Here is a 15,490-nt window from a genome sequence, read left to right on the forward strand (position 1 = left end):
TCAAGGACGGCTAAGGCTTTGAAACAATAGTGTGAAAGACGCACGAAAATGTGTGAAATTTAACATAGGGTAACCTTTCTTATCTGCAGCCAACAAACCAGTAATTCCAACCCACAGACAGACTGAATCAAAATTACAACAAATTTCACATTTCACACATACTACACTAAACACATGTACCATTGTACTCTTTTACATTTTCGGCTAATTCTTACCTTTAAAAACATTTTAACTGTAATTTAAGGTTGTTCCAAGGAGAATGAGTCATTGTGCTAGTCTTACTGATGCAGGGAGACCATTGCGTGTGACATTACATGTACTCATATGTGCCATTTAATGCATTATTAATTAGGAAGCTTCTTTTGTCTGAGTAGTAAAATGGCAGTTAAAACCTCCTGCTTCTTGGCCTCCAGGTTTTCTCTCTCAGCTCACAAATGTCTGGCACTCCAGCATTTTCCCAGCCTGGTGAGAGGAAGCAAATGTTTAATTCAATACAACTACAGCGCTTAAAATTGTATAATCAGTGTGTTTATGGATCAAATGAAAGTGTGTGTGTGTGTGTGTGTGTGTGTGTGTGTGTGTGTGAAAGAGAGAGAGAGAGGTGCTCCTTACCCCTCAAACCCTCAGGTAATCACAACTTCTATTGGTTTTATTGGAATTTAAGCTCATTGTGTTGGTTTTAAGCACCCTCAGCTTAAATGTTTGGGTTCACTGTCACTGGCACAAATTCTAGCTGTGGCAACTGGCTGGCTTGTCCAAATAAACAAACCTTAAGCCCAACATGGCCTCTACCTGCATAGCACCAACCAACAAAGTTAGCAACAGGAGCAGTTTGACACTGCGGATCTCTGCCGGGGTTGAAAATTCCCTCCACCCCACACATGAATTGAGTCTCTAGGCTGGTTTGTGATATTTTATTGATATTTGTGAAGAAAGGGTAAAAAAAATCACCTGATCTGTATCTACATTATCTTATAGTGGACATGAAATTTTCACCCCAACCCATCCATAATTTTTTTAGTAACAAAAACAGACTGAACTGTTTGTTTGTGTTGAAAAGTTTGTCTTGTCCATTTTGGTCATACATTTCAAAGAATAAATCTCCTTGCAAAATTGCTCATTGGCTAATAACTTGTGATTGACAAGTTGTTAGCCAATGAGCAAGCAATTCCACAGTCTGACCTCAGCCTCTTTGTCACATTCATTTTTGTTGTTGTTTTTAAACCAAGATTGCATCTGTGAAAATGCTAATCATGGAGCACGGCACTTCAGAAACCAATCACGGTAGCTATATCCTCTTTTACTTTCTGTGTATGTAAGTAGCTAGCAAAGACGGCGTAGCATTTAGCAAGAACCAGACTATTTTTGTCCAAAGACAAATATAAGTAAACAAAAGTGTCCAAATAAGTGTTTCTCAGAGTATATGTATTTGTAAGTTGCAACTGTACATGTTAAAATATGGCTTCCTCTTTTTGTAGCACAGTACCTGTATTAGCTTGGGTTGTTCAATCACAGTTTTAACAGGTAATTTATAAGTATAATAAGTTCAATTTAATTCATTTAACTTTGTAATGGCAGAAAAAAATATAAAGTGAAAAAGTAGCTTCCTCAAAACCAGGTTTGTCCTTGAGAATTTCTGCAGAAGTAAAATAACTTCTTCCACAGGACGAGAGAGAATGCTAATGAGCTTGTGCAGAGTAAGTGTAATCTCCAGCTTGTTTATGCTCCGCTACAATTGCCCAATTTTGCCAAATGCTCCTGGTGCTCTACTGCTGGTATTTAAGGTTGTGCTACTGGCCAGTAACAATACCATAGACATGTTTATAATCTTTATTGATAAGAAGATAAATGAAAAGGGATGAGATAGACCAGGGGCTGCAGTTTTTTTGGAAGGTCTAACTGAGCATCTGCAGTGGCTCCTAGGCATGGCTTATTTCCTTTGGTACCTAAGAGAGATGATGACACAGAGAGAGAGGGGAAAGGGATAAAGGTTATGGAAACGAGGGCAAACAGATGCATAGGTAGGCACTGGTCCTGTTTCTGAACTTCAGACTTTTTCACTAGTCTTCTATCTCTTTTTCTTCTTTCATCAGCTCTTTTTTACAGCCACCTCTGTCACACGACCCTCTGCTTGTCTTAAACCTTTTCTGTGGTCTTCCACTTTTCCTCCTGCTTGGCAGCTCCAAATTTAACATCCTTTGTCCAGTACAGCCACTGCCCAAACCATTTCAACCTCGCCTACCTAACTTTCCAAACAGCTCAACCTGAGCTTTCAGTCTGATATTCTTATTTGTAATCCTGTCCCTAAAATCTGGACAGGAAAATCTCAGCATCTTCAATCTGTCACTTGCAGCTCCAACTCATGTCTTTTTATCAGCACAACTGATCTCCAAACCGGATATTAAAGCGGTTCTCACTAATTCTCATTCTTTTCAGTCCAAAATATGTTAAGTGTATATACAATCTTTTGATCTTCATGAGATTTGTAGCCTCTACATAACAAACTATACTATTTTTTCTCTCTTTAGACTGTCAAGGCTGCTTTATTGGTTTTGTTTTTTTTTGTTTTTTGTTTTAAATGCTGTTTATGTTTATTTTTTCACTGCAGTGTTGTGTGGAGTGCAGTAAAAGTAGGCTATCCCATATGGAAAAGATATATATAAATCTTATAAAGTTTGTATCTGTCTTGTGTGAAACTTGTATGAAAAGCATATAAGTGTGAAAACAGATATAAGATTCCTTGAAAAATTATATAATGAAACTTGTATGTTTTGGATACTTACTAAAACAATGTATGAAAGTAATGCGAAAGTGGCCACTTTCATGAGTAATCACATATGTTTTTACTATTTCTTTTCCGTATGGGATCTTTAGATTCTGCCAAGACACAGCTGATGGGTTGTTGTTTTTAAAGCATAGAAAGCCTCACAGACATCGGTAAGTTAGTTCACAGATGCATCCGGCTCCTGTCTGTACGTGTCTGTCTGTGTTGACCTTTTGCTGATCACGAATTAAGTATCTGTGAGTGTTTCAGGTTCCTGGCCTTTGGAGGTTATATGGACTAAGTCCCTGGGTCTGCTCTCCACTGAACCAATAAAAGGCAAGTACACCAGACAACCGTTTCATGCTCTTTTCCCTTTCCCCTGACCTCCTGTATATTCCTATCTTTCTGAACATGGCATATCTTCACACCCACTCCCTGGGAGATGGAGGGATGCTGAAAATGAAAAGAAAAACAATTAGTAGCTCTGATGAGCCCGTGTGAGGTAATGAAATTGCGTGTCTCATTGTAGCGTGTAATGGAGAGCAGTTTGAAGTTAATTGAGGGGAGATAGGACACTGGGCCACTGTCTGCCAGAGTATTGTAGTAGGGAACAGGATTTATCGGGGAGGGAATCACTGAACCCAGAAAAAAAAACAAAAAAACAATTCCTTATCAGACATCACAAATGAGAATTACTTGGCTTTATCAGACTAGATAGCAAGATAAATTGTTATCATAATTAAATTCATATTCTTTTCATCTGTTTCTAGGTCAGGTTCATGGTCACAAAGGGCCTGGCAGAACCACACTGGAGCCAAACATTTAAGCCAATCCATGTTGAAATTTAGTGCCAAAACCGCTTATTATCTTTTTAAATTTTTATATTTTATCCCTTTTCCTTAAATCAATAATAACTATTAAATATATTTGCACACGTCTATCAGTAATAGAGAACCTGAGGAGTTGTTTTCATAGCATGACCTGACTGGTAAATCTTCAGAAACAGTGTTGCAGTCTTGGGACCGATACTCATTGTGGTTTTTAGAAGGAGATAAAGTGCCACCTTCTGGTGAAAGGACTGAAGGATGGCAATGTTCTGCTTTGTTAACTTGTGTTACCATTAATGTGTCTTAAAAGAATGAGTGTAGGGGTAGAAAACTGCCTTCGCAGAGTTCAAATAGAGAAAACAAAGCCGTGAATCCCTGGGAGAGCCATAACAACACCTCGGTGCATAGCATAGATCTTATTTCAACAGGCTTTGATGCACGTGCATAATAGAATCCTGTCAATATGAGTCTGTTTCAGAATTTTCCTGGATGTGTAATTATACAAATGTTTTGTTCAACTCACAGATGAATAACGACTGACTTGGCTCTTAAACTCTAATGTTTCTTTGCATGATAGGTTATTTTTTTTCTCATTTTTTTGCATGATGGCCACATTACACATGCTTAGCAGAGAGTCGAGGGTTTAAACAAGATGTATAAATCCCACAATGCATAAAGAAAAGCTACGAAGCCCTGAGTCGGTTGCATGTGATGGGCGGGGAGTGTTTCTCGTCTCTCAGGCAGCGCTGACAATTAAACGCAGCTTGCCTACAGTATTGATCATGTCTTCCTGATAGGCAGAGCAGAACCACAGCACCTGTATTCATTAAACAACCTGTTTAGCAACCATGCAGCGGAAGGAGAAGTCCGAGTCTGTTTGCAAAAAGAAAAAAAAGTGCCACAGGTCACAAAACACCTGGAAGATTGCACGGAAACTTTTCAACAGAGCGTCACGGAAGGAAGGAACCGACAGAAAGGGGGGAACACTTCATGACCTTCACTTAAGAAAAAGGAAAAGAAAAAAAACAGAGCAGTGCTGCAAAGAGTTTTAAAGGGAAAACAGCACCAAAAAAAATAGTCATGTTAAATTGGATGTGTTTATTGGAATAATTATTGGAATGAGACAGTTATTTGTTGCCTTATTGCTTTAAAAACACTCGTTCGCTTTTGAGTTTTGGGAATGAAATGTTGACAATTCCGACTCGCCCCTGTGAAATTAAGAAATGCTTTTGCAACCTATTCAATGAATACTAAAAAGAAGATGCATATTGGAGCCTAATTGGTTTGGATGATTTTTTATAATTTTGGGAAAATGAAGAGATTTTTTCAACTTAAACACTACCTACTTCACATTCTGCAGGAGGCCCTTCCGCTGCTTTCGTTCACCCTTCAGTGGTAACTCTCGATTCTAAAAACATCGATGAAAATAGGTCATTTTCGAGCCGACTATAAATGGCAGCTCTTGTAAAAATGTGCCCATAAAGAGTCAGGGGATTTAAAATGCAATGTTATAGACCCACTTATGCTGTTACCTATGTCCTCAACATTCATGGCTGTAATTTAGTACTATAATTATCAGCAAGGTTCACAGATTTAAATCTCTGCACTTTTCTAAAGGACATTCTCTAGATTATTATTCTCTATAAATGTAAAGGAAGCATGTGCAGATTTTAGAACAGGAAAAATTTCTAAGTACATTTTAAACCTGAATGCAAAATTGTTAATCGGGTTACTTAACAGCCCAGCAGTGGAAATGCTTCTGGTTAAAAGCTAAGACATTAGTAAGAGTCCTTTGTCAGGCCTGGTTTTAAACTACTCTTTATCTCCGATGGCCCTGACCCAGCAGTGAATCACTGAACATTTTATCAGATAGCAAAAATAAGCCATGACATGATCCCAGATGCCCTTTTTTAAAGTTTCCACATCTATGGAGTGACTGGCCAAATAAAGGAACAAGTACTAAAGCTCTAAAAAGACAGAAGAATTCAGTGCCTGAGCTGACGTTGACCTGCAGCCACACCTGACGTCATCTCCAAGGACTCCAGACTTACTTTGTGTTTCTTTTCTTTTTTTTTTAGCAGAGCTGACCTTCGGGGCACTTCCTCGATAAACGTAACTCAAAAGGGTCAGAGGTTCTGGAAGTAGTACGTGCAGAGTGCTCAAAGATTTCCATGATTGAGGGACAAAAGTTTTCCAGGCGAAATATGACATTACTTAGGGCAAGGGGTACGTTTATGCTTATGGCCTGTGTCATACAAAGGCCAGTCTATGGTGGAAAATAACTAGCATGCTAATTTTTCTCTTTATTTTGCTCAGACAATTCACAATGCATATAAGTTTTTATCTGTAGTGCGTAGTCAGTGTTCCAGACATGTAAGCAGCTGCTCTCATCTGCAGATTAAAAGTGACAGAAATAGTTTAGAGAGTTTCAGAGAGCTTATTTCTTCATACCGCCATACGTAAGCATGATCGCTACGTGGAGTTAAGGTGGAATTTTTTTAATGAAATATTAGGGAATGCTTCCTTGATGGACGGGATGGAAATGCATAAAAGACTTAATGTCTAAGGACTTACATAAACTGGATTTCCTTGCTGTCACATTTCCTTTGTCACTTCACAAAATGTCAACATTACTCTCATTCAATGATTTCCATCCTTTTCCCAAGCCAGTTTCTCAGAAAGTTCCTAAGTAAAAGTAATCTCTCACTCGTATTATAGTCCCCCTCATCCAATTGCGTACCCTGCTCCACCACCACCACCAATGTCTAGCCTCCTGAGTATCCAGTCACCACCTCTCACCTTCACCTGAGAATGTGGTCTGTAACATCTGTGCTTATACCTTATCTCCGCGAAAGGGAAATGGAAAACATTCAAGTATGAATAACCTTTGTTTACAGGTTGTCCATGCAACTTTATTGCTCAACGCACACACACATGCAAAGTCAGTTCCTTAAACGGGCTTTGTTTAATAGAACACTTTAATAGGACACTCTGACTCAGATCACGCTGACTCTTTGAAACGTACAAATTTGACATGTGGTTTTTAGTTCATGTAACTTTTGCTTACTCGGGTGTTCTATTTTTACATGCAACATAGTGACACAAGCAAAGAGGAGATATAAATAGAAAACAAAGGTTTATTAACTGTTAGTCATGGATCAGAGACTTTGGACAGGACAGCATACCATGGAAAAGCTCACAGCATGTCACTCCAGCTGCCTTGCTGGTCTTTTCCCTGCGTTCTGTCCTTCCTGGCCTGGGTTTATTATTAACAGCCATTTTATTTGTTGACTGGAGACAGTTTGGATTTATGGATTTACAGGTATGTGCCAGAGCAGCGCATTCATGTCACATTTAAATGTTTAAGATAAAAAGATGCATTGATGTGGACTAACAAGGGTGCCAATTTTGTTTTTCTGATGGTGCCAAAGGTTTGCCAAGACTGGATAAACAGTAAATGAATGAACCAATGAGCAGAGAGTGACAAAAAAAATCAGCTTTTTTGAATAAAGTTAACCACGTTTTTCAGCACAATTATGCATCCTACAGGTATACGCATAGATTTCTGACAATACACTGCAAATACAAACACGTTATATCATTTGAAAGACAATTAAAAGCCAACTCTACACATAGTGACGCTGTTGGTCAGTATGCATTCCTCACACACCTTTGATATCTGAGACACTGATATAAAGCCTTGAGTATTTGTTAAGAAATCAGGCCGCTGTCTTTCAGATAACTCTCGATTATCTGCCTAGTTAGGTTGTTTCCTCGCCTTTGCCAGTAAGCACAAAGAAATGTTAAGGCTTTTTATTCCTTTGACATGTAAGAGTACTTTGTAATTTACAAATTGCTAACAATGGCACTTTTATTGACTTGGGTAGTTTAAAAAAAAAAGCTCTAATGTTTGTTTTGGCCTGCCCATTTTTATAGACACATCCCAGCAGGGTTCCAGGATGTCACAAAATGAGGGTCAGACCAAACCCCCACACAATATATCTTTCTTATCACTTCTTTCCTCATCAGTATTTACACTGTGTAGTGCTATCTGCTTCACCTCACACTAAATATACTCAAGCAGACATGTCTTTTTTTTTTACAACAACATTATTGGGTCACAATGTACTCATGCCCTGTGCGGGAATATGAATTGCATAAGGTGTCGATCATGGGCCATATTTTTTGGCCTATCTTCAGTATGGAGCTAAGGACTTAGTGCCAGCTGGAGAATAAAGTTATCCCGTCATCTTTCCCCAGCAAATAAATTCATGAGGATCATTAGTCATTGTAATGCCTTAGTACTTTGAGGTATTTCAAGAATATAGTACCGTAATTACTACTTCTACTTGAGTAATTTTAAAAAAGAATAAAGGTCTGTACACTGTTTGGCTCCAATTTAAGGAATGAACATTAAAAATTTTTTTTGCAGAAGCAATGGTTTAAAAGGTAGGATCTCTAACAGTGTGTTCACACCAAACGGGATACAAAAACGCGCCAGAAGCCCCTAATTTGACACGTGCACATTGGCACCTTGAGGTGTGTCCAATGCGAATCAATCGCTCGTCAAAATATGCAATTTTGACGCGAAATGTGAGAGGAATGTGGGAGGAAGTTGTGCCAGACGGTATGTTTGCAAGATGGCAGCTGTCGAGCTAGCATTTGAAGAGAGAGTCTCCCTTCTCTATTTACTGTGGAGAGCAGAGCAGCGGCGTTAAGGACGTCCTCGCCGTACCTGGGTCCATCAGGTCCTCCAGAGGCGTGAGCAGTTTGGTGAGTTTCACCATTTGCTCCAGGAGCTGCGCCTGGATGACCGCAGCTTTCAGCGGTACCACCGTCTTTCCCTCGCCCAGTTTGAGGAGCTGCTGTCCCCGTTGGTCCCAGCATCGCCCGCCTGGACACCAACTACAGGCGCTCAATCCCACCTGCAGAGCGCCTGTCCATCTGCATGCAGTTAGTAAAAGTGTTTAATACGGTAGTCGTTTATTGACACCTGTGCTAATATATGCTAAACTATCGTTTATACACTGCTAACATGGATGTGGTATGCTATCAGTGAATGCCGTTGTTGTTTACTGATAGCAAACTGTGGTACGGAGACGACTGTTTATAATATTTCTAGTGATACTCAGAAGCTCTCATCAAGTCCCGATTTAATTCGATTTATGCTGTTATCAGTGTTTGCAATGATAGCATGGCTGTGGTGTCATATTAGTGTATGCTCTTGGTGTTTGCTGATATCAAACTGTGGTATGTAGTGATACTCACTCCTTTTTTTTTTTTTAGACCTTTTTTAATTCTTGTATAGTTGAATATTTGTATATAATCCCAGCAGCTGTCAGACTCTATAACAGGGGTCACCAGCCTTTCTTAAAACTGAGAGTTAGATAAAATTGTGAACAGTTTGGTTCATCTTTAGTTACATGGTTCTATCTGAACAATTTTGTCCAGGTTCCTTGCCACCGGGGACTCCTTCAGGACCATCGCGTTCAGTTTCAGAGTTGGTGTGTCCACGACGGCCATCTGGGACTGTCTAGTGGACAATAGTGATGTGCGGATCGATCCTGAAATATCGATTCCTCCGATACCAATCATTTATGTTCTAGAATCGATTCTCACATTAAAATATCGATATTTTAGTAATTTAGAGTAAATTTGTAGTTTATCATTAACAGGAACACAGTGGAAAGAAACTATAACATTCGGATTGCCTACATTCAAAGGAACTACTTCCTCTTCCGCCTTTCATAGTCATGTGCGAAATACGGCTGTATAAATGTCTCGCAGCCCCTTGGCGTGCGCACTCACAACAATGGCTGAGCGTAATTGTGCGGATGTATTTTACCTCCACAAACAGCTGAGCCGTGGTTTGCAATAAATGTGGCAAAAAAAGTGAGGTGTTGTGGCCATACTTGCCAACCTTGAGACCTCAGAATTAGGGAGACATTCAAAAGGGCTGTTTGGGCGGATAAATATATTTTACAGGGTTTATTTATCGGATAAAATACATTAAATGTCACCGTTATTATTGGCCGGCCCGGAAACAGCGGGGATGTCCAAATTCAGAGGCTGCTTCCACCTGAGGACCGGCCTTCGCGGTCTAAAGAAAGCCGGGTAGTACGTCACGAGCTCCCTCGGTGGAGTGAAACTCTGCCGTCTGCTCCTTGCTGTCTAAAATATAACCGGACACTGACGTAAACTCTTCTGTTTAATCAGTTTTCTGTTTGACGTTTATTCAGCTGTGTGAAAACCCCGGAGGAACCCTCCCGAGGGAATAATAAAGTTTAATTTAATTTAATCTAATCTAATAACTTTAATCTCAGCCAAACCGATTTACTCACGAACAAATAAAACACTGAAAAAGCCAAACAAGAACATTTTTAAGTTATCAAAGTGACTTGTACATCATGTTTAACCCGAGTGGTGAAAGACCGCGGGGGTTTGAAGACGATGTGTCAGTCGGCTCAGATATTTGAAGTTTACACAGCTACATTCTCACCTGAAAATATGTTAAAAGTTTTTTTGCGACCCAGAAAGAGAAATAAGAGTAATATTAAAACTAAGTCGCTGCCGTCATTGTTGGAAACTGGAATTGGCTGGGCCGCGCTATGAATTCTGCGATATGGTTTTTCAACTTTGTTGTCCGGGTGGAAAATCTGGAGAAAGGTGGGATTCTCCTGGAAAAATCGGGAGGGTTGGCATGTATGGTTGTGGCAACATCACTAACCTTGTCAAACACCTCAGAGTAAATCATATCACAAAATATGACGAGCGTATGTTGAGGCGAACTGAAGAGGAGGAGAGGGACAGGTGCTGCTAGGGTGAGAGTCTCTCACGGAGTCCTTTAGTCCTCCAGGCAGGCAAGGTGTTCAAATAGCACACAACTTTAGTTTTTTTATTTCTATATGATGAACTCTGCATTATTAAGTGATAAGAAGAAGGTATTCTGATGTCCTGTAATCATTATGACGCTATAATTTGAGATACAATAAATAAAATCCGTTTTGTACAAAGTATCGGTATCGGATCAGTATCGTCGATACCACCCTGAATATTACTTGGTATCGGATCGGAAAGGAAATCAGTGGTATCGCACATCACTAGTGGACAACTTTATGGCTGTGCCTTCACCTGGAGACTGGCGGTCCATCACAGAGGGATTCCAGGAGTGCTGGAACTTCCCTCTCTGCTGTGGAGCTCTGGATGGGAAGCACGTCCAGACAAAGGCACCCCATATATCATATAGGAGACACACACATTGATATACACTAAATATTTATTTCATTTCCTTTTTTGTGGTGCCCAAATTTATGCACCTGCTTGATTTTGTTTAAACAATTATTGCACACTTTTTGTAAATCCAGTAAACTTCTTTTCACTTCTCAAATATCACTGTGTGTCTCTCCTGTATGATATATTTAACTGATATTTTTTATAGTAACAACTAACGATTTATACAGGAAAATAATGGCTATTAACAAGGTTGCCCAAACTTTTGCATCCCACTATATTAGTATATTATGTCATTAGTATAATATGAAATAAATTTTACATGTGTCAAGTCGTGTGCCAACATTTGCTGTGTAGTAGAACTGAGACATTAGTCATTATAAAAATTTATTTGAAATAATATTAACATTCTCAAACAGAAAAACATTAAACATAAATATATAAAATATAAATATTTACAGAGAGACAGGAATAAAAAGGACCCAGCTGCTCTCCAGAGCAGGAACAAGGCTGAGGAGGAAATGCTCCATTGGAGACTGGCGTGTGTATCAGTTATCAATATCAGATGCTGTACAGCTGATGCTACAATTACATACATGTGGGTGCAGCAGCAGGAGCTGAGGGACCAGGGACTGGGGAGCCAGGAGAAGCAACAGGGGATGCTCTGCTGCAGAATTGGTTGGTTCTATCAAGACAATATTAAATGTTAACAGGTAGGGCTGTTCGATATAACGATATATATTGGATGACGATATAAAAACGTCTATCGTTTCCTATTATGCTATTGTTTGTTTCGTGGAGTCGTAAAATAAACTGTTTACGGCAATATTTTTTCATCGTTTTGATGGTCACTGTAGCGGCTATATTAATTTCTTAAAGTTCTCTCTTTCTCTAATATTTAATATAACTACACTACAGATAGACAAGCGCCTATTTTTACGTGTTGTCGTTTGCAACAATGATGGTAACACCATCGCGTGGCTCCCCTATCCAATTGTTTGTTTTCCCACGTAAACCTTTCACAATAAAGCTCAAGATCCTGTTGACTTTTCAAAATAAAGAATCACGTGAAAGAGTATGCAGAGAGTTTACGGATGAGAAGCAAAAAAGAGCCGTCAGGTGCTAAAAATAAACCTTAGACTCAAAACGAAAGGAAACGAAACGAAGCAAAATTTGCGACGATATAATTGACACTAGACAAAATACTTTACAACTCCTCAACTTTATTAGTGCATTTCCAGTGGAAATTGGCCGACATATCCTCAGCATAACCATGTATAATATCCACAAAACTTAAAAATAGGTTATACATACACAATACCGTAATATTATGTTGAAGCACCGTACATATCACTCCGCGAGGCTCCAGCCTACAGTAGCCGTAATGCTCCGGCTTCGTAGCTTAGCAAAGTTGTACTGAAACATTTGACAGATTTTCGAGCGCTGTGTACCACATAAAATCGTTTCGAGGTCAGTAAACACAACCAGAATTCATACATAAGGCACACGGGATTATAAGGGGCACTGTTGATTTTCAGAAAAATCAAAGGATTGATTTTAAGTATGCCGTATTTTCCAAAAAACACGGTAATAACGACGGCCCGCTAGCATGCTCTATCAAAAATAGTGCTTTGTTGTGCATCTGACGGACCAAAGCCAAACCAGTTCCACACCACTGAAGTTGCAGCATTTTTATAAACCAATTCTGGTTCATCCGTTTCATTTAACGATCCACTTTCACTCTTCTCATTCTGCGTAGCTGCCATGTGCGTTTTACCCATATTCTATCGCGATATTTCATTTTCTTATCGTTGCCCAACATTACACCGGTATTACCATGTACGGTATGATATAGCCCAGCCCTAGTGCACACCTTTTCTGTTCCTTTGCTGAATAAGGTAATCATCTTTCAATAATGCAAGCTTGCCTTTAAGTGTTTAATTTGGCCGACATATAACTGCATGCAGAGATTACCAATACAAAAGGCTCAGCAACAGGGATCAGTTACAATGATCCTGCTGCTTTTTGATCAAAAACGATTCCATCCATATACAGACATGTTGCCTGGAATGATAATTACCAACAGAAAGCAACGCTATGCTCGACTCTGATTTTTATTTCCAATCCTATATAGCCTGACTAAGTAATTTAAGACTTATTACTGGAGTTTTCGCTTAGAATATCAATTGTTACCCACAATCCAATGGGATGTTAAAACTTTTTGAGTGAACTCAACATTTTTCATTTTACAGCCTTGAAACCCATTAAACTTTTACATAAGCACTCTAGATCTTTCCACATCAATTTCAAATTAGTTTGTTTGGTTTGTGGTTCACACGTGAGGACAGCAGTGACTCATTACTGTAGCCCTAGCTGGCTGGGGACTTTTCTGGGGAGTTTGGATGCTGTCCCTGTCGGTGTCTTCCAGGTGATTCTAAATTTAAATTTATGGAAACCCCAACAATCAGATCCACCTGTGAGCAAGTATCTGGTGAAAGTGGGAAGGAAAAGCTGCTTTTTAACAGGAAGAAATTTGATTCCAGATTTAAAAGCAAGCCACTGAGGGGAAGCTAAGTTGGGAGAAATATGCTTTCTCTTTCTAGTCCCTTTTAGTACTCTCGCTTCAGCATTCTGGATCACCTGTGATCTTTTATCTGATCTCTTATCTCTGCAGCAACCAAGTATGCAAAACACACCTGGCCATAGGAGGGCATTCAGTTCAAACATGCAATGTACACCCAGTAGTCATCAGATCAAATTCTAGCCATAAACAAGGCACTCTATAGTAGAGATGGCACGATACCACTTTTTTAATGTCTGATATCAATATCATAAATTTGGATATGTGCCGATACCGATATGAATCCCATATAGTGTTTTTTAATCAATAAAATTGTTTTTTTTAATATCTTGCTGCATTTTGTATAAGTTCATACTCAAGTTTAAATAAACAACAACACTAAAGCTATTCTGTTACACTTGTATGTAAAAAATACACTGCACCCAAAATATTTCATAGTTCAGCAACACTGATCAATCTAATAAACTTAAACCTACTCAATCCTTCCTATTCTGGTATTTTAAAGAGTACTTAGCAGAAATATTAAGCAACCTAACTAATAGGGTTGCAAACTCCCAGCAAAAAAAAAAATAGGGAACCACCCCCCACCCTCCACCTCATGATGATTAATCGACGTAATCAACTTTAATTTGATGCAGTGTGGGGGAAAAAATGCACAGAAATAAATTATTTTTCAAGAATAATTAACTCATTCACTGCCATTGACGTCTATAGCCGTCAATTGCAGTGAATGAGTTAATGGGTTTAACTCATTCACTGCCAATGGCTGGCAGTGAATGAGTTAAATAGATTCAACATCTTTCTTCTACAGAGTTGCAGACTGCACAGATGGTATCTTCCCAAAGGAAAAGGTATTAGAGCTTACTAGGGTATATTAGACTTAACAGTTACTATATACAGTAATGGACTTCTATATATTTTACTAGAGATGGCACGATACCACTTTTTTATGTCCGATACGGATATCATAAATTTGGATATCTGCCGATACCGATATGAATCAGGTATAGTATATTTTTTAATCAATAACACGTTTTTTTAATATCTTGCTGGATTTTGTATACGTTTATACTCAAGTTTAAATAAATAACAACACTAAAGCTATTCTGTTATACCTGTATGTAAAAAATACACTGCGCCCAAAATATTTCATAGTTCAGCAACACTGATCAATCTAATAAACTTAAACCTGCTCCATCCTTCCTATTCTGGTATTTTAAAGAGTACTTAGCAGAAATATTAAGCAACCTAACTAATAGGGTTGCAAACTCCCAGCAAAAAAAAATAGGGAGCCACCCTCCACCTCATGATGCTTAATCGATGTAATCAAATTAAATTTGATGCAGGGGGGGAAATGCACAGAAATAAATTATTTTTCAAGAATAATTAAAAAGATTCAGCATCTTTCTTCAACAGAACTGCAGACTGCACAGATGGTGTCTTCCCAAAGGAAAAAGTAGTATAGCTTACTAGGGTATATTAGACTTAACAGTTACTATATACAGTAATGGACTTCTATACATTTTACATCAGATTAAAAGTTTGGGTGTAAGATTCAGATAATTATTTATTAAAAGCTAGACATTTTAAATGAGAATAAGAAAGAAAAGTATGTCTTTGTGCCCCCTTTTCCCTGTTCATGCCCTATCGGGCCCCCTGGCTAAACTTTGCTAGATCCGCCCCTGCACAGTTACCAGCCGTCAGCTATGTAGAAAAGGATCCTGGTCTACAAAGTAATAAATAAATTCTAACAACAGCTTATCAAGCTTAAACGTGCTGCTGTTGTTCAGCTGCTGGTTTCCTCTTTCTGGCGGGAAGTGGGCCAAAAACAAACAAGAGAGACGACTCGCGACAGAAAAGCAGATCAGCTGATCATTGATCAGTTTCACGATTGAAGTAGCAGCAAGAAGAGGCAGTCGCTCCATATATCGGTTGTTAAGCTTAACATGGGAATGCTTTACAAACATTCAGAGATAAACTTACACACTTGCTTTACTTCTCTGGGGAAAACTTTCTCAGAGATGTAGCCTTGCAACAAAACCAGCATTACAACTACACACAGCCGCTCTATCACGTGAGCACACTGCT

Source organism: Aulonocara stuartgranti (genome assembly GCF_965226115.1).
Source record: "Aulonocara stuartgranti genome assembly, chromosome: 18".
Taxonomy (NCBI): Eukaryota; Metazoa; Chordata; class Actinopteri; order Cichliformes; family Cichlidae; genus Aulonocara; species Aulonocara stuartgranti.